The following is a 26,133-nucleotide window of genomic DNA, read 5'->3' on the forward strand; positions in this document are numbered from 1 at the left end:
ATGAAGCACTGTGAGGAGGTTAACGGCAGAGAAGCAAGAATGTAATAGGTGAGGCGGGGTGGGGGCTGTAGAAGGAGAGAAGGAAGGTGAGGTAGAGGGCCAGGTGATGGAGAGCTTTGAAGCTGAGTGGGATAAAATGGCTGACCATAGTGTTGAGGTATCCTCAGTTAGCTGAAAATGGTGAAATACTAGACTAAGGTTACATCCCCCCCCCGAGACCACCTGACCATTGGAAACACAAGCTAGGCAAAAATTCCCTAATAAGGAAAGGAATTCCGCCCAACCAATGAAAACAAAAACCAACAGGAGAGGGGGGGGGGGGGTTCTTTGTCTTTTCTCTATTTAACTAGCTGCTCTGCTTCTGTAAAATGGGCACTCCTTGTTCCGATTCTTTGGAGCCAGGACTGTCCCCGCTTCTTGCAAGAACCGTAATAAAACTATTTTGATTGTTACCTTGAGACGACTCCAAGCATTTATTTTGAGTAAGGGTCTTGGTATCCCACACAGTTCTGGGGGCTCGTCCGGGATTGATTTCTCTTTGGGAGAACGGTCTGGACCCCCGCTCAGAGGCAGGCGCCTCCCGGGAATTTTACTCCTGCGAGACTTTGAGAAGGAGCGGTCGGGGACCTCCCCTCTCTTCGAGAAAGTAACCCGAAGCGGAGGAACTCGGTAGCAATCAAAAGCATGGAGGCAGCGAATTGAGAGAAGACCGGCCGGCAGACGGGAGAACAATCAGGTAATTTATGTGCGTATAACCCAAAGGTAAGCGCTCTTTCATCTGGGAAGGTGGGGAGAGCAAGTATCCCTTTTTCTGGGAGAAGACACCTCAGAGTAGGCTGCCGGGTGACTGACGGTGAGTGGGCGACCCTCACCACCCTAGTAGAAGGGGGGAGAGTAAGTACCCTCTTCCGGGATCTAGGGACAGAAGGGGGGAGAGCAAGTACCCCCTTCTGGGATCCAGGGACAGAAGGGGGGAGAGCAAGTACTCTCTTCTGGGATCCAGGGATCTTACATGGGAAAAGAACGAAATCGCAAGCCTCCAAGAAGGATGTAGATGTCCTGAATATCCCCAAAGATAGTCCTTTAGGTAACCGGTTACAGAATTGGAATTATTTACCAAAATATGTAGGGAAAGATAAATAAATAGAGCGAGAAAGATTTAAAAAATGATAAAATATTGTTGCTTTGTTTGGGGGGAGGAAGATTTAGGAGGAGGAATAACCCGGCCAAGGTATGGCTCCTCCGAGGACTGGGCGTGCCAGAAACTGGTTCTTTATGTGAATGACAAAAAACCGCCCAGTCCTGAAGAAAGCATGTATGCCTGTTTCTGGCTACCGGAGATTAACCTTTTCTTTGCAGTGACAAAACCCTCAAAGAGTAAGGAAATCGGGGCGTTAAGAAAAGACGAGGAGAGAGATAAGCCCCCGCATCCGTGGGACCCCCACCTCGTCCTACCTCCTCCCTACATCCCTCCCCTCCCCAACAGTCGCGACCTGTTTCACGGGCGCTGACCGTCTCTCTCGATTCCGGGAGTGCCCCTCCCCCCCATTAATCTCGAAGTAACTGGGGATGCGCCCGCTGGAATTTTGAGCAAGGAATTGAGACAATTGAGAAGGGATCTCGAGAACTTTCCGCTCCCTGACCCTGTCTCCCCTGGGGCCAAAATGTAGCCCCCTCCGGGAAGTGCCCACTGCAACTGGGCATATCGGTTATGTAGGGGCCCCTGTGAATGGTATGGAAGTAAGGAATTTCAAGTAGGATTTAAAATCCCTCTAAGAGGATCCCACGGGAGTAGCAGAACAATTGGATCACTTCCTTGGCCAAAGTTTGTACCCGTGGGGCGAGTTAATGCACATCCTTAGTATGTTATTTAACCAGGTGAGAGAACCCAAATTAGAGCAGCAGCTATGACAGAATGGGGGTGGAATAATAATGACCCCGTCCACAGAAGGCTGATACAGGATCTGAGAGATTTGATGATAGCGGGAATTAGGAACGCTGTTCCCAGACCCCAAAATATAAAGAGAGCCTTTGAGATCACACAAGGAAAGGACGAGTCACCTGCCGTGTTTTTGGGGCGGCTAAGAGAAGGGGTCCGCAAATACTCGGGGATAGACTCAGAAAGTGATGAGTTAATCCCTAGCCTAAAGTTACATTTTGTAACTAAGCCTGGCCGGTTATTGCCAGAAAGATTCAAAAGATAGAGGGGTGGAACTGGAAGGAAATAAGAGATTTGTTAGATGAAGCCACCAAAGTCTATGTGAGGAGAGATGAGGAGAGTAATTATGGGATTTTTAAATGTACATAGGTCTGATAAGCCAATCTAGGAAAACAATGGGGTGAAATTGGAATTGCAGAATCTTATCATTTGACCTTCCTCTTTGAACCAAACTAATTGAATGTAAATGTTCCCAACTTTATAACCTTTGGAAGTACAGGAGTTGATTGAAATTGTATACTTTTTTTAAGGTGCAGGTGCAGTTTCTTCAAGTTGTTTGTATAGCAAAATGTTCACTTCCTGAGCTTTGACAAGCCTGTTTATTCAGGAAGAGGTTGGGTACTGTCTTTAGTGGAATATTCACAAGGAGAAACTGCATTTGCATTAAGCATCACTGTAAGTTTGAAATGTATAGTCTTACCACAGAGCGTTTAGTTTAAACGAAGTTCATGTGGTGGTGTTAGAAAAATTATTGAAATGCAAAGCTGGATAATTCTTGAAAGGCAAAGATGAGTATCTTAACCTGCAGTACCTTGTAGTTGTACAAAAGCTGTATGGGAAGATATAGGAGGAAAGAGGACTGGTTAATAGCCAGGGTAAAGATTTAGCTCATGGGACTTTAGTAACAGAAGTTCTAAGTAACTTACTATTGCCCGAAGTCATTTCAGTGGCTCATGTAAAGGGACACCAGGCTGGGTCTTCCTTCAAGGCCCGAGGCAACCGAATGGCTGATGAGGAGGCTAGAAGGGCAGGGGAAAGGGAACTGAGGCAAGTCGAGACAATAATGGTGTTGATCCCCACCTTATCCTCTAGTCTCCCTTCTCCATCCTTTACTCCTGAGGAACAACAGAAAGCTACCCAGCTGGGTGCCCAAAGAAGGGAAGATGGTCATTGGTTTCTCCCGGATGGTCAAGAGGTACTAACCAAGGCAGGAATGAGACGTGTGCTGCAATATCTACATCAAGGTAGTCATGGGGATGCTCAGAATCTATGTGATGCAGTACTGATTAGGTGCGTGTCACCTGGACTGCACACCCTGGCCAGACAACTGGTGGAGGGTTGCCTAATTTGTCGAAGGACGAATAAGTCTGCCCTACGCTGAGTCAGGCCAGGAGGCCGACCCCCGGGTTACCAGCCTTTCCAGAATGTCCAGATAGACTTTACTGCACTCCCACCAGTAGGACGTCTCAAATACCTCTTGGTCGTAGTGGACCACTTGACTTCATGGGTTGAGGCCTTTCCGTTGCCCTGAGCTATGGCCCCACTGGTCAGCAAAGTACTCCTAGAACAAATAATTCCTCGGTATGGGCTGGTAGAACGGATAGACTCAGATCAGGGAACACACTTCGCAGCGAAAATCCTCCAATCCCTGTCCCAAGCTCTAGAAATTTCTTCGGGATACCATACTCCTTGGCATCCCCTGTCTTCAGGTAAAGTGGAATGGATGAACTAGGAGATAAAAAGGCAACTGACCAAATTGGCCATTGAGACTCAGCTGCCCTGGACAAAATGCTTGCCTCTGGCCTTGCTAAGAATAAGAACCAAGCCGAGGAGGGACATTGGGTTGTCACCATATGAACTGATGTTTGGGCATCCCTACCCAGGAGTCAAGGAGGGGAAAGTGGACCCAGTTTGGGAGACTAAGGATAGATTTATTAGAAAATATGTGTTAGCTTTGACTAAATATTTGAAAGAGTTGAAAATTAAAGGACTTATTGCTCAGACCCCTCCCCTCGGATTCCCGATTCATAAGTACCAACCCGGAGATTGGGTCCTGATAAAGACTTGGAAGGAGAAGCTGACACCCAGTTAGGAGGGACCCTTCCAGATCCTTCTGATATCTGCCACTGCCTTCCAGACTCAGGAGCGGGGGTAGACCCATCGCACTTGCACCAAGGGACCTGTGGACGCTTCGGAGGCCTGGACCGCAGTTCCAGATCTGGACAACGAACTAAGACTGCACCTCAGGAGAACTTAAGATCTCCCCGATGGACAATTCCTCACCTCTGCTTAGGAGGTGAAGGATCTTCGGTATTTCTCTCTCCATCATAATACCATAGTCACTCTTTTGTAAGTAGTGTAATTGCATGTATTGCTAGAGGCCCCCACATCCAATCCATCCATCCCCGGCTGCAATAATGGTGTCACTCCTTGGGGTCGACTAAGGCGACCTAGGGGGCCTTAAGATGGGCCTGCTGGGAGGATCGAAAGGACCAACTCCGGTATTGGGGTTGCTGCTGTTGGCCTCCAGCGTTTGCTCAGCCTTGCCCATCAATCCCTCTCCCACTGGAGAAAACCGGTTCCAGCAATTAATCCAGACAGTTGCTGTAACATTTAATCTAACTGCTGGATCTGTGGTGGGCCACAAGGCTCAACCCAATGGCCTTGGGTATCTGTTCCCCTCAGCCCCGCTTGGATTCTGAGTAATCGGTCACAAACACATAATGGGACAGGGTTCTGGAAAGCAGAGGAGGAACATGAATGGGCCTTAGCGGCAGCCCCGGAGAGTAAATATTGCCTAAATCAGACTGGAATAGGGAGAGGGATGGACGTTAGCTACTGTGATTACACTTATACAAGGAGGACCATTCTCAAAACCATCAACTGTTCACTGTATAAGGATCAATGGAATCAGACCCATGTCAAGTGCTCTAACGGAACCTGGGTGTCATGCCTCGATCACCCTCCTAACGCCCCAGATGAGTTGGCTAATAGTTCCTCATGCCACTATAAGTTAGGAGAAGGGGGCACAATTAGGGGCATGTGCAAAGGGAACTTAGATCATGCCAAGTGAAGGCAGCAAATCAAACTGGTGATTGGACAAGGGTCCATTATGAATGGAAGTGGCAAAATCAGACGTGGAGAGGGGGACTAACTCAGTTTTGGAGTCTTCAAAACAAAACAGGGGCAAGTTGTGTAGGACAGTGTGAGTGGAAGGGCAAACAAAAACTTTGGAAGTAGCAGTACGATCACAACTACGGAGCGGGACCCTTGGGGCTAGTGGATCAGCAATATTATCCTAATATACGAGACAGCGAAAATTGAACTCGTATATTTAAGGAAAAACAGCCGGCCCTAAAGGGACACTATTGGATTTGTGGAAAGACAGCATACACCCATCTTCCTCTAAATTGGACTGGGGTTTGTTATATAGGATTAATTCGGCCCAAATTCTCCTTCCTACCAGAACAAGCTGGAAAGCATCTGGCCATTCCATTATATGAAGAAATGGGGAGGCTGACAAGAAGTATAGACACCTCCCTTACCCAAGCTGGAAACGCTAATGGGCAGGGAAAGGAGTGGCCCCCTGAAAGAATAATTAAAGAATATGGGCCTGCCACCTGGGCTCAAGGTGGAAGATGGAGATATAGAACTCCCATCTACATGCTGAACAGGTTAATTAGGCTACAAGCCGTTGTGGAAGTCATCACCAACCAAACTGCTAAGGCATTGGACCTGTTAGCAGACCAAGCGACCCAGACATGGGAAGCAGAAATATAACATAGATTAGTGGAAGTAGGAGGAATCTGTGGGAAACTCAACCTTACCAATTGTTGCATGAAAATCGACGATAATGGAGACTAGTCAAAGAGATAACACAAGACATCAGGAAGCTAGCTTACGTCCCTGTTCAAACATGGAGCTCCCCCTATAATAGTTCATGGTAGGCATGGTTCGGAGGTAGTTGGTGGAAGTAGGTTCTATGGGTTGGCCTGATTGCTCTCAGTGAAATTGTCCTCCTACCCATTTGCTGATTACAGGGATCGTACAAAGTTCCTTATCCAGAATGGTCAAGACAGAAGGAAATGTTCAAATGATGATCATGAAAAGCCAGGGATGGCTCCCAATAGAACGGGTTGACCCTGACAGGGATGATGTCGACGTCCAGTGCTCGGTGGCTTTGAGAAAATTTGAACACAAGTAACTTGAGGAACCCTCAAGGATTTCCAAATATAAGAGGAGGGATTGAGTGGGATATAATGGCTGACCATAGAGTTGAGGTATCCTCAGTTAGCTGAAAATGGTGAAATACTAGACTAAGGTTACATCCCCCCCCCCCGAGACCACCTGACCATTGGAAACACAAGCTAGGCAAAAATTCCCTAATAAGGAAAGGAATTCCGCCCGACCAATGAAAACAAAAACCAACAGGAGATGGGGGGGCTCTTTGTCTTTTCTCTATTTAACTAGCTGCTCTGCTTCTGTAAAACGGGCACTCCTTGTTCCGATTCTTTGGAGCCGGGACTGTCCCCGCTTCTTGCAAGAACCATAATAAAACTATTTTGATTGTTACCTTGAGATGACTCCGAGCATTTATTTTGAATAAGGGTCTTGGTATCCCACACAAAGCCAATAGGGAGTTTTTGATTCATGTGAAAGTTGATAGGCAACCCCTGGAAGTTTTTGAGGAGGGGAGTGACATGCCCGGAGTGTTTCTATAGAAAGATAATCTGGGCAGCGGAGTGAAGTATAGACTGAAGTGGGGAGAGAGAGGAGGATGGGAGATCAGAAAGGAGGATAATTCATTTGGGAGTCAAGGATGACACCAGGGTTGTGGGTTTGTGAGACGGGAAGGATGGTAGTGCTGTCCACAGTGACGGGAAAGTCAGGGAGAGGACAGGGTTTGGGAGGGAAGAAAAGGAGCTCAGTCTTGGACATGTTGAGTTTTCAGTGGTGGGCAGACATTCAGATGGAGACGTCCTAAAGACAGAAGGAGATACGAGCCTGGAGGGAGGGAGAGAGAAAAGGGAAGGAGATGTAGATTTGGGTGTCATCTGTGTAGAGACGATATTTGAAGCCGTGGGAGCGAATGAGTTCACCATGGGAATGAGCCTAGATGGAGAACAGAAGGGGACCAAGAACTGATCCTTGAGGAAACCCTACATTTAGGGGATGGGAGGGGGAGGAGGAGCCAGCGAAGGAGACCGAGAATGAATGGCCAGAGAGATAAGAGGAGAAGCAGGAGAGGACGGAGTCCGTGAAGCCAAGGTTGGATAATGTGTTGAGGAGAAGGGATGGTTGACAGTGTCAAAGGCAGCTGAGAGGTTGAGGAGGATTAGGATAGAGTAAGAGCCACTGGATATGGCAAGAAGGAGGTCATTGGTGACCTTTGAGAGGGCATTTTGGTGGAGTGGAGCAGAGAGAAGCTAGATTGGAGGGAGTTCAGGAGAGAGTTGGAGTTGAGGAATTTGAGGCAGCTAGTTCTAGGAGTTTGGATAAAAAGGGTAGGAGGGAGTTAGGGTGATAACTGGAAGGGGCAGTGGGGTCAAGAGAGGGCTTTTTTGTTTGTTTTTGTTTTGTTTTTTAATATGGGGGAGACATGGGCATGTTTGAAGGCAGAGGGGAAGAAGCCGTTGGGGAGTGAGTGGTTAAAGATTTAAGTTAAGGTGGGGAGGAGGGAAGGGGTTATAGTTTTTATAAGGTGAGTGGGAATGGGGTCCGAAGCACAGGTGGAGCACTTCTAAGTGCTTAAGGAGCAGTGGCAAATCCTTTTCCTTAATGACCTTCTGCCTTTTTCTTCCCTGATCCTCCAGCCCCACCCCCAGAAACCCAGTTTCTCTCCTAGGTGCCCTTCAAAGGGGCAAGTGGCACTGCCCCTTTAAAGCCCCCGAGGCTTCTGGACCTTTCCTTACCCCATGTTGGGTCCGGCCTGTGGAGAAGAGGTGGAATATACCTTTCTGGAGGTTTTGTAAGCAGGGTCTGTGGTGCCCCCGGAGTTATCTTACCTTTTATTTAGCTCTGATAGTTGATGCCTCTTGAATAGGCAGTGCTGCTGAGTGTGGGGGAGATGGTTGGTTTCTGATAGCTCAGAAGGGATTTGGGTTGATGCTTTTAGGGGACAATTTAAGGCTGGACTAATTGTTGACTAGATTGGAGGTGGGGTGACTTGTGGGAGGAGCTGGTTTTATATGGATGACTCAGAAATGACTTGGGTGCTTAAGATTGGGATACTTGGAGACTTTATTGATGATGGTGTGCTCAAGGGTTTGAAGTTGAGAGGTGAGTAGGGGAAACCAAGTCTGGGATAATTGACTGAAAGGGTGATAGTGACACCTTGGAGGTCGCGGAGGAGGCTGCAGTTGGGAGTTATACTATACTCACAAGTGCTCAGGAGTATTAATAGTTGTGGTGCTTAAATGTTTCTTATGTGCCAGGCACTGGACTAAGCACTGGAATGGATATAAGCAAATTGGGCTGGACTTTGTCTCTGTCCCACATGGGGCTCACATTCTCAATCCCCTCTTTGCGGATGAACTGAGGCCCAGTCAAGTGACTTGCCCAAGGTCTCACAGCAGACAGGTGGCATGACCTTCTGACTCCCAGCCCTGTGCTGTACCCACTACTCCATGCTGCTTCTCTCGTTCAGTGATCAGAACGAAGTAAGTACTCCACAAATATGATTGTGTTTGGGGGGGTGTATTCATATCAATGATTTGGGTTGATAATCTAGTGTTTGGTTAACTGTTAACTACTTTACCAATTTATTCAGGGGGTGGTATAAAAAGTTGGAGGTGTGTGTGTGTCTGTGTGTGCATGCGCGTGCACTCTTGTGATGGGAGTGTTGGGCTGGGGTGTGGGGGTAGAATGGCCAGGGCTGGACAGTCAATGTCAAGTACATTATTGATGTGTGGGCTATGGAGAAGGCTGAGGTTGGTTTGGAGAATGTGTTTGATACTAATGATTTGTTCATACTCCCGATGTGGTGATGGTGATGGTATTGGTTAAATGCATACTATGTGTTAAGCTCTGTTGGAAGTGCTGGGGTAGGTAGAAAGTTGGACACTGATGTGTGTGTGTGTGTGTGTGTGTGTGTTGACAGAGTATGTGGCCCAGCCTCTGATTTGTTTCCAATACTCATGTCCTAGAGGGGCGGGGCATGCTATGGACTACCCCAGTTTTGGTTTCTCTTGGCTTGGAGAAGAGTCTGGGACCCAGGAAGAGAAGTGTCCTCTTGGTTGGGACAAGAAAATGTCTCAAGTGGAGAGAGTTGAGGGGTTGTAGTGCTATGAAGTCTGTCTCCAGGGAAGATAACTGGTGCTCTGGATCCAGAGATGAGGGTCTTAGTCGTGGTGGGGGTTGGGGGGAGAGGGTTGGGGCAAAAATGATGGGGGTGCATGCTCACTGGCTTTATGTGTGTCTGTGTGTTTGTGTGTGTGTGCCTGTCATGGTGCCCTTCTTCTGTGCTCTTACCAGCCTCCAGTTAGCTACTATTTCCCACTCAACCTTAAAGTCACCAAGGTTAGTGACCTTGAACCAACTCAACATGGGACTTTGCTCCAGGAACGTGGTAGGAGGTGAGGGGTTGCTTCTGCAAGACTCGTGCCACACCCTCCCCCCAAGGCCCCCATCATCTACAAGGGGGTGGTGCGCACCCAGCACCCATCCACTGGAAACCTCCACCATTCTCAGTGGATTCAGCGCCGAGGGTCGGGCCCCAAAGCGTCTGTATCAGTGCGTCAGACTGTGAGCCTCCAAGGGCAGGAACCAAGACCTGCCAATGGGGAAGGGGTGGGGTGGTGGAACCGTTATGTGCCCGTCGAGGGCAGGATTGTGCCGACCTCACCTTGCTGCCTGGAGACTTTCTTTTTGGGCATCCCAATACCTGTACCTCAAGATAGATGTTGCCCCTTCTCCCCTGTGGGACTGGCTTACTGCCCCCCAAAAATCCAACAATGAGTTGGGATTCAGTGGCTGCACTCATGTGGAGTAGACTGTAAGCTGGTTCTGGGCAGGGAATGTGTCCTCCCAAATACTTAGTGTTCTGCGCTCAATAAATATGCCAGACTGAGCCAGAGCACCACAAACACAAGCACGATTGTAACAGCAGAAGCTGAGTCACCAACAGTAGTCATTGAGTACTTAGTAGAGGCAGAGAACCCTACTGATCGCCTGGGAGACTGACTTACGAAGTGCAAATCTCTCCTTGAGTTGGAACCTAGTCTGCAGAATATTTTTGAGATGATTTCTCCGCCGACTCGTCTTGGCTCCGATTTTAATGGATGAAATGTATTTATGTTAAATGTCTCTCTTCCCCTCTAGACTGTAAACTCATAGTAGGCACGGACTCTGTCTGATAGTAAGGGCTGGATAAATACAATTAACAGATTGAAATGGGGGTCTTTAACCATTGAGGCGTCTCACCCCCATCCTGCTCTTGGTACCGTGCTCTGTCAAATAGCAGTTGATAAACACTACTGCTGTCTTAATGCAATACTGCCACCCTTCACTCTATGTACTGATTTCTTCCTGTTTTTTGCTACTCGTACTGCTGCTTCAAGCTTACCTTGGGTTCAGCGTGCACAACTTCATGTACCGACTTTGTATGTGCCCTTCTACCTGTGTGTGCCTCAACTTTAATGCCCGTCATGTAGACTGGAAACTTCTTGAGAACGGGGTCCATGCGTGCTATGCAGTGTTGAACTTTCTGAACATTTGTACCATGGTGTTCCAAAGTTGATGCTTCCCCCTCTACTCAGTAAGCTTACTGGCGGTAGGGCTTGCATTGGTTATATTGTTCTACTGTACTCTCACAAAGGCTTAGTAGCGTGCTCTGCACGTAGTAATAGCTCAAATATGATTGACTGAGTATCTTAGATTGTCAGCTCCCAGTGGGCAGGGGTTGTCTCCTACACCCAACTTGCCAAAGAGGGTGGTTAATGAGTTGGGGGTCTGGCTCAAGTCAGATGCCTCAATCAGGCTCTATTATCGGAGAGGGGAGGAGGGGTGGGGATGAAGGACGAGCCTGACACTGGGTAAGTATGCAGGGCCTCGGCTGCATGAGGAGAAAAGGCATTAGAGCAGCTTCTTTCTGCCCCCTGGAGAACTCTCCCAGACAATCCTGCTCAAAGGTAAGACCCTGGGGAATTGGGTCGGAGATGAGCATGTGTTGGGAAGGGTTTGGCAGGGGTTAAGAGTAACCCTGTCGGCCTGGGTGTCCTGCCTTGGAATGATTAAAGCCAATCAGGGACTCCCCTGCAGGGTGGGTGAGTAACAGCTGCTCTGTCCTGTCTTATCTCTGACTGATTTGGCCAGTCAGACTTGGGGGAAAAAAAAAGTCATCGGAACTCAAGGTTTTAGCCCCACGTGGGACAGGGACTGTGTCCAACTCAATTTGCTTGGGTCTTGGTACAGTACCTGGCACATACTAAGTGCTTAACAAATAACATTATTATTCATAGTAGAAGTAATAATAATAAGATGACAGGGATTCAATACCTGTTCCACCCCCTTCTTATACTGTGAGTTCCTTGTGGGCTGGGAACTGAGTCTGTCTTGATAATCTTGACTCTACCCAGTGTTTGGTACAGTGCTTGGCACATAGGAGACACTTAACAAATGCCACCAGTACTTATTATTATTATTATTATTATTATTGTTATGTAGAAGAGCTTGGGATCCAGCTGGTTCCTCACCAGATTTCTGTCCCCTCCCTCCTCCCACTGCCCATTAACTAGAGGAGGGTAATTTGGCTCAGCAGGCCAGACAGTGAGCTTACGGTCTAGGAGGGGTATATGTTAAGCGTTAAGCAGTGTGGCTTAGAGGATAGACTAACCGGGCCTGGGAGTCCAAAGTACTTGGGATCTAGTTCCGTCTACACCATTTGTGTGCTGTCTGACCTTGGGTAATCACTCAACTTCTCTGTACCTCAGTAACCTCATTTGTAAAATGGGCATAAAGACTGTGAGCCCCATGTAGGACACGGACTGTGTACGACCTGATTAGCTTGTAACTACCTAAGCAAACAGAACAGTGCCAGGCAAATAGTAAGCGCTTAACAAATACCATTACAACCACAGTACTAAATGCTGCGGTAGATTCAAGTTAATCCAGATGCATATTCCCTGCCCTCGATGAGTTTAAAAAGGGGATTAAGACTGTGAGTCCCATGTGGGACATGGACTATGTCCAACCCGATCAGCTCGTATCTGTCCCAGCGCTTAAAAGAGTGCCTGTCACATAGGAAAGGGCTTAACAAATACCGTTTTAAAAAGAGGAGCATTCAGAAAGTTAGGATGAGGGTCTTACTTCTCAGCAAAGAGAACTTCCAACTCCTCCGGTTTTCCACTACAAACATCTGGGTAATCTCGTTGTGGGCAGAGAATGTGTCCACCGGCTGTGTTGTGTTGTCCTTTCCCGAGCACTCAGTGCAGTGTTCTGCACCCGGTAAGCATTCAGTAAATATCACTGATTGACTCTAGACTGTCCCTTTGGAGTGTAAGCTTGTTGTGGGCAGGGAACAGGTCTACAAACAGGTCTCTGTTGTATTGTCCTCTCCCAAGTGCTTGGACAAGTGCTCTGCCCGCAGTAAGAACTCAATAAATTCGATCAATGGATTGATCAATTAGTTAAAGCACGAGGATGTGGTCACGACATTGGAGTCCCCAGGTGGAGCTCATCACAAATAGCTCCGATGAATTCATGTGAAAAGTCTACGCCTCATCACTCGGTAACCTGTCCTGTGAACCTGATGCCAAAGGGCTTTTCCTGATGGTCACGACTTGCTCTCTGCAGAGTTGGGGCCTGTGTAACTTTAGAAGTCTGAAGTTTCCCCTCCCCTGCCGTCAGCAGGAGCATCCAAAGCAGTAGAATCCAGTTACCCAGTGGCCTGCTAAGTGCCGTTCAGTGGGAAATTAGCTGGCACAATTCATTAGCTGGGTGAATGGTAATCTGTTAACAATCACCTGTCAGTTTCTCTTAGGAAGGATTGCACCCAGCTACTGCTTGCCCTGTTTCCAAGAGATCTGGAGGCATGGGAATGACTAGAAAATCTTGGGGTTTTTCAGAACCCTGGAGAATCACTGTCCCTCAAACTGAGCTGTTCTGTGGGGATTAGAGGGGTGATCCAGGGAGAAGGAGGAGGGAGAGGGGAAGGAGGAACTGCGTATCAGAGATGGGGGAGCTGCATATCAGAGATGAGGGAGCGGAGAGGGTCATCTGTTGGCCGTCGGCCTGCCGGGCAAAGCGGAATGCGGCTGACCCTCCCGGGGCCAAGCTAACATTGGCTTGAGAGCCCTCGATCTTCTTGCCACCTCCTACCTCACCTCACTGCTCTCATACTCCAACCCAGCCCACACACTTGGCTCCTCTAATGCTAACCTTCTCACCCTACCTTGTTTCTTGTCTTTCTCTCCATCAACCTCTCGCCCACCTCCCACCTCTGGCCCAGAACACCTTACCATTGCATATCCGACAGACAATTACTCTCCCCCTCTTCAAAGTCTTTTTGAAGGCACATCTCCAAGAGGGCTTCCCTCACTAAAACTCTTTCTTTTCTTCAACTTCCTTCAGCGTCTCTGTGGCTTGGTCCCCATATTCATTCCCCCTCCCAACCCCACAGCACTTATATCCATAGCTGTAATGTCTCTATGTATATTCATGTCTGTCTCCCCCTCTAGACTGTAAGCTCACTGCGGTCAGGGAATGTGTCTGTTATATTGTTATATTGTACTCTCCCAAGAGCTTAGTAGAGAGCTCTGCATACAGTAAGAGCTCAATGAATAGGACTGACTGACTTAACGCTGCTCGGCGAGGGGGTCTGCCCTGTTGGTGGGGGTGGGGGGACTGGTAGTTGGTCTTCTGTCCTGGCAAAACCTTGACCAGTAACCCCAAACCATTTGGAGTTACTGAGAAGCAGCGTGGCCTAGTGGGAAAAGCACGAGCCTGGGCGTCAGAGGAGCTGGGTTCTCACCCCGGCTCTGCCACTTGTCTGCTGCCTGACCATCCAACACCCCTGACTCTTCCCTCCCCACCCCTGACTCTCCCCCAGTGACCCAGCATGGACCATCCAACACCTTCGACTCTCTCTTCTCCCTTGATCTCTGTGCCTTAGTTTCCTCATTTGGAAATTGGGGATTAAGACTGTGATCTCACTGTGGGACAAGTGACTGTGTCCAACCTGATTACCTTACATTTACCCCAAGGGTTAGTACAGTGCCTTGCACATACTAAGTGTTTAACAAATACCACAGTTATTATCATTACTATCCGAGAAGTCTGATTGGGCTGTTGTGTGGGAGATTGAGTGAGTAGGTGCTGTTCTCATTTCTCTTGCCATTAGGTTTGTTTTTTTTTAAAATTTTTTAATTTGAACTGTTTTAATTGCAGTTGTTAGGACTTGGCTCTTTGTGCTGGGCCAGGCTGTTTATATATTAAGTGTCTTCAAGCAGTGCGGTCACTAGCGAAAACGGATCCCAGCCGGAACATCAGATTACTCAGTCAGTTAATCGGTGTCCTTTTTTGAGTCCTTACTCTGTGCAGGGCACTGTACTAACTTTTTATAGCATTTAAGCACTTACTATGTGCTAAGCAATCCGCTGAGCTGTGGAGTAGATAAAAGATGCAGAGAAGCGGTATTGCCTAGTGGAAAGTGTCCGGCCGTGGAAGTCAGAGGACCAAGGTTCTAATCCCAGCTCTGCCACTTGTCTGCTTTATGGCTTTGGGCAAGTCACGTCCCTCTCTGTGCCTCAGTTACTTCTCCTGTGAAATGGGGATTAAGACTGTGAGCCCCATGTGGAACGGGACCTATATCTAACCCAATTAGCTTTTATCTACCCCAGTGCTTAGTACAGTGCCTAGCACATAGTAAGTGCATAACAAATACCATAAAAAAAAGTTGAGGGGTGTCCCTGCCCCATCTTCTACTCAGTCTCCATGTTTGCGACCAGAACCCATTCATTCTGCTTTCCCAGCTTTTCTGTCTCCCTTTCAGCTCACTTGACTTGTCGTGAGCACATGTGCACCCCTTGCCCCCAAATTAAGCCTTGTAGACCTTGAAAAGATTCTTTTGCTTTCACTCCCAGGCTATCTTTCAGCTTTGTGAAAGAAAACTGATTAAGGTTAAGACAACAGCGTCAACTTTATCTCAGAAGTCATGTGCGGCCCTTTATTTTCTCCAGTGAATAATGTCACGTGCACATCATAAGGGTCCAGCTGTTTGGAAGCAATGGCGCTCCCAACCTGTTTACACTGAAACCGTAAAACAAGAGTGACGGTAGACCCTCACTGCTTAGAATGAGCCCTAAAAACCCACCAGCATTTTCTCTGTCGTCTCCGTGGGTTTGTTAAGCTAGTTAATAATAATAATGTTGGTATTTGTTAAGCACTTACTATGTGCAGAGCACTGTTCTAAGAGCTGGGGTAGACACAGGGTAATCAGGTTGTCCCACGTGAGGCTCACAGTTAATCCCCATTTTACAGATGGGGTAAGTGAGGCACAGAGAAGTTAAGTGACTTGCCCATAGTCACACAGCTGACAAGTGGCAGAGCTGGGAGTCAAACCCATGACCTCTGACTCCGAAGCCCAGGCTCTTTCCACTGAGCCACGCTGCTTCCCTAGTTGACTAGGTAGAGAGCATAGTAGTAACTGTATTGTTTTATACTCTTCCAAGCACTGAGTACAGTGCTCTGCACCTACTGTGCACTGAATAAATACCAGTGATTGATGACTGATGCATTCTCTGGCCCTAAGGAGTCATTTCCAAATGTCTGCTCCTTAGTTTTTTACTTGCAGAGACAAGACGGGGAGCGGGAGGGAACAGGAATGCAGGGATGGGGGGAGAAGGTAAAAGGATGGGGAAAGTGGGAGGGGGAAGAGAGAGGAGAGAGAGGGAACAGGGAGGCAGGGAGAGGGAGATGAGAGCAGGGGAGGAGGAAAACTGTAAGCTCACTGAAGGCAGGGATCATGTCTCTTAACTCTAACAATTATTATTACCCGGGAAGTCCAATTTGGCCATTCTGTGGGAGATTGATCAGCGTAGGTGCTGTTCTCATTTCTCTTTCCACCTGTTTTTTGTTTTTGCTTTTAAACAAGTCACTTCACTCTTCTGTGCCTCAGTTACCTCTTCTGTGAAATGGGGATTACTGTGTGCAGAGCATTGTACTGAGCATTTGGGAGTCACATTCCCTGTCCATGAGGAGCTTACAAATGCTCACAAATGTTTCACCCCAGTGATACTAACGGTTCTATTTGTTAAGCACTTACTCTGTGCCCAGTACTCCAGTAAGCCCTGGGATAGATCCAAAATCATCAGTTCGGTCCCAATCCCTGTCCCACATGGGGCTCACAGTCTAAAGGGGAAGGAGAACAGGGTCTGAATTCCTATTTTGCAGTTGAGGAAAATGAGGCCCAGAGAAGTTAAGTGAATTGCTTGGGGTCACACAGTAGGCAAGTGCAGATCTGGGATTAGAACCCAGGTCCTCTGAATCCTAGGCGTGTACTCTTTCCAAGAGTCCAAGCTGCTGCTTCCCATTGCCTTCTATTGTGACCTCCTATCTAAAGAGGATTGGCAAGCAGAGTTGCCTAGTGGAAAGTGCCCTGGCCTGGGAGTCAGAGGATGCGGGCTGTAATTCATTTATTCAATCGTGTTTACTGTGTGCTTACTGTGTGCAGAGCACTGTACTAAGTGCTTGGGAGACGACAAAAGAACAACAGACATATTCCCTGCCCACAATGAGCTCACAGTCTAGAGGGGGAGACAGAGGGAATATAAATAAGCACTGAACTGAATAGAAACAACCTCTGCTCCTCCACATTCCTGCTATGTGACAGGGGCAAATCACTGGCAAGTCTCAGTTTCTTCAACTGTACTCAACTGTATATATTTTCGTTACCCTATTTATTTTGTTAATGAATTGTACATCGCCTTGATTCTATTTAGTTGCCATTGTTTTTACGAGATGTTCTTCCCCTTGACGCTGTTTAGTGCCATTGTTCTTGTCTGTCCGTCTCCCCCGATTAGACTGTAAGCCCGTCAAACGGCAGGGACTGTCTCTATCTGTTGCCGACTTGTTCATCCCAAGCGCTTAGTACAGTGCTCTGCACATAGTAAGCGCTCAATAAATACTATTGAATGAATGAATGAATGAACCTATCTTGTATCTCCTATAATAATAATGTTGGTATTTGTTAAGCGCTTACTATGTGCAGAGCACTATTCTAAGCGCTGGGGGTGATACAGGGTAATCAGGTCGTCCCACGTGAGGCTCACAGTTAATCCCCATTTTACAGATGAGGTAACTGAGGCACAGAGAAGTTAAGTGACTTGCCCACCGTCACACAGCTGACAAGTGGCAGAGCTGGGAGTCGAACCCATGACCTCTGACTCCGAAGCCCAGGCTCTTTCCACTGAGCCACGCTGCTTCTCTTATGTAGAACTTATCTTGCATCTATTCCAGCAGCACTTAGTACAGTGCCTTTGCACGTAGTAAGCACTTAACAAATGCCATAAGTTTAGTATTACATTGCTTGACACAGAGTAAGGAATTAACAAATACCACTATTATTGTTATTATCATTACCACATCTCCTCCAATCCTCAAAGCCTCCTGAAACCCCTCTTCCTCCTCCTCCAGGAAGACTTTTTTGATTAATTCCCAACACCCTAAGTTGCAGCATTCCCAGTAGCTTTATTAGCATATAAGTATGTTGCCTAACTCCTGCACTTAGGTATATACTGATATATAGATTGGTGGAATATGATAGGGGAATATGAAACCCCTAATGCTCACTTTTTCACTGACCATCTCTCGCTCCTTGTTTCTGCTCCTCCTCTTGTTGAATCCTCTGTGTCTCCCCTATGACCATGTGGTGACTTTTCCTACATTGAATCATAATAGATCACTGTACTATTGAAATGCTTATTATGAGCCAGGCACTATCCTGAGCACCGGGGAAGAGACAGAATAATCGGGTGGGCCACAGTCCCCGACTTAACTGCTGTGTGACCTTGGACAAATCATTTAACTTCCCTGTGCCTCAGCTCATCGGTAAAATGGGGATGAAGACTGTGAGTCCCATGTGGGACATGGACTATGTCCAACTTGATTATCTTGCTTTCTATCCCAGAATTTAGAATAGTCCCTGGCACGTAATAAAGTGTTTAATAAATACCATAAAAAAAGAAGGGAGAACAGGTATTGAGTCTCCAATTTACAGATGAAGAAACTGAGGTACAGAGTGGCAAAATCACTTGACCCAAGTTCACACAGCAGGCAAGTGGCAGAGGCAGGATTAGAACTCAGGTCTTCTGACTTCCAGACCAGCGGTCTCTCCACTAGATGACACAGCTTTGTGCTATCTCTGCCAGCAATGTCCACCTGCAGATGAATCCTCAGCTTTCTCAGGCCCGTGGAGTCAGATCCAGGCCTCGGAGCCCCGGGAGGGCCAGAACTAGGCTTCAGTCCTTCTTTTCCTAGCAGGCTTCACTTCTGGGAGGATTCCTTATCCATCACTTAGGGGCGTCAAGTAACTGTGAAACAAGCTGCCATGTTGGACATCATTTGTAAGTTTTCCAGAGTTTTTACCACTTAATTTTGTTTAAAATTTGGGCGATAGTCCATCTATAAACTGTGTTGTAGTACAGCAATATGGTCTGCAAATATTTACATATATATAACTGGTTTTATATAGGGAATGTGCATGCCCTTTGTTTTATGAAGTATCCTGTTTTGGGGCCATTTTTTCCTAAAATAGTGTGAAATCAGCAGGGGCACACTTTGCCTTATAGATAGAGAGATATATGTGTGTGTGTATTATATATAAAAATACACACACACATCTGAGTCTGCCCCAGGCAACCTTTAAAACTAAAATACAATCCAAGGATAGCCCAAGGGTGCCTTGTTGATCGTATAGGGGATTGTATAGGGAGGAAGAGGGAGTGACTCTTGTATGCTGTGTGACCCTGGGCAGGTCACTTCACTTCTCTGTGCCTTAGTTACCTCATCTGTAAAATGGAGATGAAGCACTGTGAGCCCCATGTGGGACAACCTGATTACCTTTTATCACCCCAGGGCTTAGAACAGTGCTTGGCACAGAGTAAGTGCTTAACAAATCCCATCATTATTCTTCTTATCATTATTATGTGAAATGGATAGAGCACAGGCCTGGAAATCAGAAGGTCATGGGTTCTAATCTCTGCTCTTCCACTTGTCTGCTGTGTGAACTTGGCCAAGTCACTTCACTTCGCTGGGCCTCGGTGACCTCATCTGTAAAATGGAGATTGAGACTGTGATCCCCATGTGGGACAGGGACTGTGTCCCACCCAATTTGCTTTGTCTCCACCCTAGCACCTTCTACAGTGCCTGGCCCACAGTGGCCCCCATGGGGATAGGGCCCGGTCTTTCATTCCCCTTGGTATCCCATTCCCCCCAGTGCCCCTTTCTAGTCACCAATCCACCCCATGGGGTTATCGGAATTGGCCAGGGAAACCAGGCTGCAGTGAAAATGGAGGGAATCTCTGCAGCTCGGGGCTTCTGGCTAGAAGCTAGACTGTAAGCTCATTGTGGGTGGGGAATGAATCTGTTTATTGTTAGCTTGTACTCTCTCAAGCACTAGTACTTTGCACACAGTAAGTGCCGAATAAATAAGATTGAATGACTGAAAGTTGGAAACCTGTCCACCAACTCTATTATATTGTACTCTTCCAATCAGCTAGTTCAGTGCTCTGCACACAGTAAGTGCTCAATAAGTACAGTTGACTGAGAAAGACCTTCTAAGATAAACTCCAACAAAGAGTACTCCAGAAGGGGCTTGAGGTATTCAACCCATGCCAGGGTCCAGAGAGAGTCTTCAAGAGAAGACCTGCAGCTTCCAGGTAAGGGTTAAGTGGAAGTCCTGTCTCACAGGTACCAGCACTCTGAGTCTCTGCCCACTAGATGACCTGCCTTGCTCTCAGCTGGGCGACTGAGTGCTCAGCAAGTGGAATTTACTACTTTCTCTGAGGTAACCCAACCAGGCCAAGAAGGTAAGCAGACACCACTGTCTATCACAGTTTCTTGAGTCCAAACTCTCCATTCCACTCTCCCCAGCCCCCAGGGTGGGTGACACCCCTTCCCCCCACTCCGACAGATGGGGTCTTAGGAACCAACTGACAGGAACCTGAAAATTTGGCTTGTCTGAGGCAACCTTGCCTACCACACAGTACTATCTTTCCTTAGAATCAAGGGGAGGATCGTTCTGTCTAGACTTAAATTTGTACTTTTTTTTTTAAAGTTGTGGAGAGATGGGTCTAGAGGCTTTTCAGCCAAAAGGACAAAATCCTGAAGGAATCTTTTTGTGAGCTCTCTTTGATAAATGACTTCTCCTGTCTTGTCCCAATCTGGGAAGTTTTGGGGCTTGGATCTGTGACCTTTGGACAATTTAATTTTGCCTGAACCCCACAGCACTTATGTACATATATTTGAATGGTATTAAATTACTTATTTATTCATATTAATGTCTGACTCTCCCTCCAGATGGTAAACTCATTATGGGCAGGGAACGTTAGTGCTAATTCTGTAGCAGTGTACTCTCCCAAGTGTCCAGTAGAGTGCTCTGTGCATAGACTGCTCAATAAATGCCATGGATTTTTTTTATTTTGAACTTTGATTTAAAGTCTTACAGGCGATTGGTTTTTGTCATAAACCAAGACTATAAACTCGTTGTTGGCAGGAAATATTTCTACCCACTCTGTTATTTTGTACTCTTCCAAGTGCTTAGTTCAGCACTCTGCCTCCAGTAAGGGTTCAATAAATACCACTGATTGATCGATCATCATTCACAAAGACACAGCTCTAGATTACGGCCTCTTCTTTTTGGTGTAACTTGCACGAAGCAATCCAGCTGGGTAGGACCAGGCCAACCTTTGAAAGGAATACGATTGAATCCCCATTTAACAGATGAGGAAACAGAGGCCCACAGAAGTGAAGTAACTAGCCTCAGGTCACACAGCAGACAAGTGGCAGAGCCAGGATTAGGACCCAGGTCTTCTGATGCCCAGGCCCAGGCTCTTTCCACTAGACCACGCTGCTTCTCGGTGGAAGTGTAACAACTTAGCTGAGCCACTCAGAGAGAAGGAACGAGGAGGAAATAGAAGAGCCAGTTGTAGGGATGAAGACCCTCGGCTCCAGTGAAGGGGAGAGGTTAGTGAGATGTGTGCCTGGGAGTGCAGCACACGGGGAGAGCTCGTGCTGTGGACCCTTGATGGACACTGGGCACAAGGAGGGAGCAGAGAGGATCCCTAGGGGTTTGGAACCGGAGTCGACCAGGACTTTGAAGGAGCGAGGCTTCCACCCCTGAAGGGGAGAAGGATATGAGGCTGGGAATATGTACCCGGACTCTGAGGAAGATGTGAAATAGATTCAGGGGAAACCTATATAAACTGGATTTGCCACCTTGTTGAGAACGTGTTCGATATTGTTTAGATGTCAGATCTGGGTAATTACTTGTGATAGGGGCTGGAAGAGAAGGTCCCGATGCTGGGTCGGCCCGGTGCCATGGGAGCTGGGAGAGCACTTCAATTCAATTCAATTCAATAGTATTTATTGAGCGCTTACTATGTGCAGAGCACTGTACTAAGCGCTTGGGATGAACAAGTCGGCAACAGATAGAGACAGTCCCTGCCGTTTGACGGGCTTACAGTCTAATCGGGGGAGACGGACAGACAAGAACAATGGCACTAAACAGCGTCAAGGGGAAGAACATCTCATAAAAACCATGGCAGCTAAATAGAATCAAGGCGATGTACAATTCATTAACAAAATAAATAGGGTAACGAAAATATATACAGTTGAGCGGACGGGTACAGTGCTGTGGGGATGGGAAGGGAGAGGTGGAGGAGCAGAGGGAAAAGGGGAAAATGAGGCTTTAGCTGCGGAGAGGTAAAGGGGGGATGGCAGAGGGAGTAGAGGGGGAAGAGGAGCTCAGTCTGGGAAGGCCTCTTGGAGGAGGTGATTTTTAAGTAAGGTTTTGAAGAGGGAAAGAGAATCAGTTTGGCGGAGGTGAGGAGGGAGGGCGTTCCAGGACCGCGGGAGGACGTGACCCAGGGGTCGACGGCGGGATAGGCGAGACCGAGGGACGGCGAGGAGGTGGGCGGCAGAGGAGCGGAGCGTGCGGGGTGGGCGGTAGAAAGAGAGAAGGGAGGAGAGGTAGGAAGGGGCAAGGTGATGGAGAGCCTTGAAGCCTAGAGTGAGGAGTTTTTGTTTGGAGCGGAGGTCGATAGGCAACCACTGGAGTTGTTTAAGAAGGGGAGTGACATGCCCAGATGGTTTCTGCAGGAAGATGAGCCGGGCAGCGGAGTGAAGAATAGACCGGAGCGGGGCGAGAGAGGAGGAAGGGAGGTCAGAGAGAAGGCTGACACAGTAGTCTAGCCGGGATATAACGAGAGCCCGTAATAGTAAGGTAGCCGTTTGGGTGGAGAGGAAAGGGCGGATCTTGGCGATATTGTAGAGGTGAAACCGGCAGGTCTTGGTAACGGATAGGATGTGTGGGGTGAACGAGAGGGACGAGTCAAGGATGACACCGAGATTGCGGGCCTGCGGGACGGGAAGGATGGTCGTGCCATCCACGGTGATGGAGAAGTCTGGGAGCGGACCGGGCTTGGGAGGGAAGATGAGGAGCTCAGTCTTGCTCATGTTGAGTTTTAGGTGGCGGGCCGACATCCAGGTGGAGACGTCCCGGAGGCAGGAGGAGATGCGAGCCTGAAGGGAGGGGGAGAGGACAGGGGCGGAGATGTAGATCTGCGTGTCATCTGCGTAGAGATGGTAGTCAAAGCCGTGAGAGCGGATGAGTTCACCGAGGGAGTGAGTGTAAATGGAGAACAGAAGAGGGCCAAGAACTGACCCTTGAGGAACTCCAACAGTTAAAGGATGGGAGGGGGAGGAGGCTCCAGCGTAGGAGACCGAGAATGATCGGCCAGAGAGGTAAGAGGAGAACCAGGAGAGGACAGAGTCCGTGAAGCCAAGGTGAGATAAGGTATGGAGGAGGAGGGGATGGTCGAGCTTCCTCCGGTCAGCCCCCGATGGGGTAGTGGGCTAGTCCCCCACGACCTCTATGACTTCACAAAGAAGCCTGGGGTTCAACAGCTTGAGGGCAATGAGAGACCTGGAGGTCTGTTTGATCCAGGGGAAGCTGCCTGGGGTCCACGCAACCCTAAAATGTCTCCGGAAGCTTCTGAGGCCTGAATTTATCAATCCATCAGTGGCACTTATTGAGTGCTTCCTATGTTCAAGAGAATACGCTATACTAAGCTTGGGAGAGTACAATCTAGCAGAATTAGCAGACATATCCCCTGACCATATTGAGCTTAAAGTCTAGGGATTTAGGGGTGAGACCACTAGTAACCTCATCTCAGACCCCAAAGGGGAGTAAGGTCCAAGCCCTGGGGCCCCTGAGCAACTCCCCTCCCGGTTGCCAGTGTAGGATGGATTATTGGCCTCCCCGCGGGTTTTAATTCCTGCATTCCATCTTATTGAGCGTTTACCGAGTGCACAGCCCTGTGTTAAGTGCCTGGGAGAGTACAATACAACAGAATTAGCAAACACATACCCTGCCCACAATTTACATGCATAAATTACAGATATGTGAATGGGGGCTCAGGACCTATTCTCCTTCCTAATTAGACTGTGAGGCTCATATGGGGCCTGAACATGTAGTAGCTACCCTAGTGGTTAGGAGACTGCTTGGCAAATACCACAGAGTAAGTGCTTAACAAATACCACACTTATTATTATTATTAATAATAAAATATCAATACTTCTAGTCTGATGGAACAGCAAGTGAGTAATCTCTATGTGTGCCGTTGCCCTGGACTGATTGTGGTCTCCTGAGTCCTTCTAAGGGTAAACTCTGTGGTACTGCTGATGCCCCGATCTGAGGGGGGTTGCTCACGGCGCTTTGATCGGCATTTGTGGCCCTCAGCGCTCGGGGCATTTCTGTGGAAGAGGTAACGTCTGGCCATCCGTCTTGGCTATTTCCTCCAGAGGATGTGAGGGTGCCCAACTATTAGACCGTTCTGAGACAGGAAATGTTATCTAAAACATGGAGGAATGATTCATAACTCTGTGAAGTCCTCCCTCTAGACTGTAAACTCCTCCTTCTAGACCTTGAACTCCTCCCTCTGTACTGAAAATTCCACCCTCTAGGCTGCACATCACTCCTTGTAGAACAGAGGCTTCTTTCTCTACTTGTAAACCCCTCCGCTAGACTGAAAGTTCCTCCCTCTAGGCTGTAAGCTCCTCCCTTCAGGCCATAAACTCATTCATTCATGTTTATGGAGCGCTGACTTTGTGCACAGCATTGTACTACGTGCTTGGGAGAGTACAATATAACAACAAACAGATCCATTCCTGCCCACAATGAGCTCCCAGTCTAGAGGGGGAGACCAACATTAATATGAATAATTTATAATAGTTTTTTTATAGATTTATACATGAGTGCTGTAACACCGATCATCTAATGAACCCTTAATGACTATCCTAAGGAATTCCTGAATGCTCTGACTCCTCCCCTTCTCTTTTCTTAGCCTGGGCGGGGCCCAGAGTTGGTCTGGGTCCGGAGACTTCGTGAGGGTGGAGTTGAGTGTCACGTTCTCACGCCAAATGGTCAGAATTCAGGTAGGACGCAGGCTCTGGGGGCTTAGGCAGGCGAGAGGGAGTCTCACCTTGGGCATTTTGAGGGTAAGCAGTAGAGAAAAGCTCAGAGACTCGGTGGTCTGCTAGAGCACGGACCTGGGAGTCAGAAGGTCATAAATTCTAATCTCCTCTTCACCCGTGAGCTGTGTGGCCTTGGGCAAGCCCCTTCACTTCTCTGTGCCTCAGTGACCTCATCTGTAAAATGGGAATGAAGAATGTGAGCTCTGTCCATCTGGAGTTGCTTGTATCCATCCCAGCATTTAGTACAGTGGCTGGCGCATAGTTGGGTTGGGCACATTGCCTGTCCCACTGGGGCTCCTTGTCTTAATCCCTATTTTACAGATGAGATCACTGAGTCCCAGAGAAGTGAAGTGACTTGCCCAAGGTCACACAGCAGACGAGTGGCAGAGCTGGCATTACAGCTCATGTCCTTCTGACTCACTGGCCTGGGCTCTATCTAGTCGGCCAAGTTGCCTCACCTTTTCTCCTGCCTTTCCAGGAGCTCGTCCTCATCCGTGAATGGGGAATATGTCCGTTTGTTCTTGTATTGCAGTCTCCCAAGTGCTTAGTACAATGCTTTGCACACAATAAGGGCTCAATAAAAACAATCGAAGGATTGAATGAATGACATCTCTACTCGGCTGTCCAGCCGACACCTCAAATTTAACACATCCGAAATAGAACTCCTCATTTTGCCCCACAAGTGCTCCTTATTTCCACCCAAACACTCCTCTTCCCAATTCTTTCCCGTCATTGTAGACCATGCCACCATCCTCCCTGCCCCTCAAGCCTGTAACCTTGGCATTATCCTCAGCTCATCCCTCATTAGGTATCCTTGGCATTATCCTCGGCTCATCCGTCATTCAACCTGCATATTCAACCTATCACCAAATCCTGCAGGTCTTATCTTCACATTTCTAAAATCCCCCCTTTCCTCTCCATCCAAACTGCCGCCCCACAGATCCAAGCACTTCTGTCCTGAAGGGATGGGAGTTTGGCTGGCGGTAGTGGATAGAGCACAGGTCTGGGAGTCAGATGGTCATGGGTTCTAATCCCAGCTCTGCCCCCTGTCTGCTGTGTGAACTTGGGCAAATCAAGATGGCATAGTGGAGAGAGCACGGGCCTGGGAGTCAGAAAGTCATGGGTTCTAATCCCGGATCTGCCGCTTGTCTGCTGTGTGACCTTGAGTGAGTCACTTCACTACTCTGGGCCTCAGTTACCTCATCTGTAAAATGGGGATTGAGACTGAGAGCCCCATGTGGGACAGGGACTGTGTCCAACCCAATTTGCTTGTATCCACCCCAGCGCTTAGTACAGCACCTGGCACATAGTTAAGCGCTTAACAAATGCCATTATTATTATTATTATTATTATTATTATTATCATTATTAAATCACTTCACTTCTCTGTCTCAGGTTCCTCATCTGGAAAATGGGAGCTGAGACTGTGAGCCCTATGTAGGACAGCGACTGTGTCCAACCCTATTTGCTTGTATCCAACCCAGTGCTTAGGACAGTGCCTGGCAC

At 47.9% G+C, this 26,133-nt stretch overlaps 1 long non-coding RNA gene across 1 annotated transcript; it reads left to right on the forward strand.

Annotated features, from left to right (window-relative positions):
• Window positions 1–332: 332 nt before the first annotated feature.
• Window positions 333–6,517, forward strand: LOC114811018. Its single transcript, XR_003758698.1, has 2 exons — window positions 333–736; window positions 4,077–6,517. It is a non-coding gene; the product is annotated as an uncharacterized LOC114811018 (long non-coding RNA).
• The last annotated feature ends 19,616 nt before the right edge of the window (window positions 6,518–26,133 follow it).

Source organism: Ornithorhynchus anatinus, chromosome 4, assembly GCF_004115215.2.
Source record: "Ornithorhynchus anatinus isolate Pmale09 chromosome 4, mOrnAna1.pri.v4, whole genome shotgun sequence".
Taxonomy (NCBI): Eukaryota; Metazoa; Chordata; class Mammalia; order Monotremata; family Ornithorhynchidae; genus Ornithorhynchus; species Ornithorhynchus anatinus.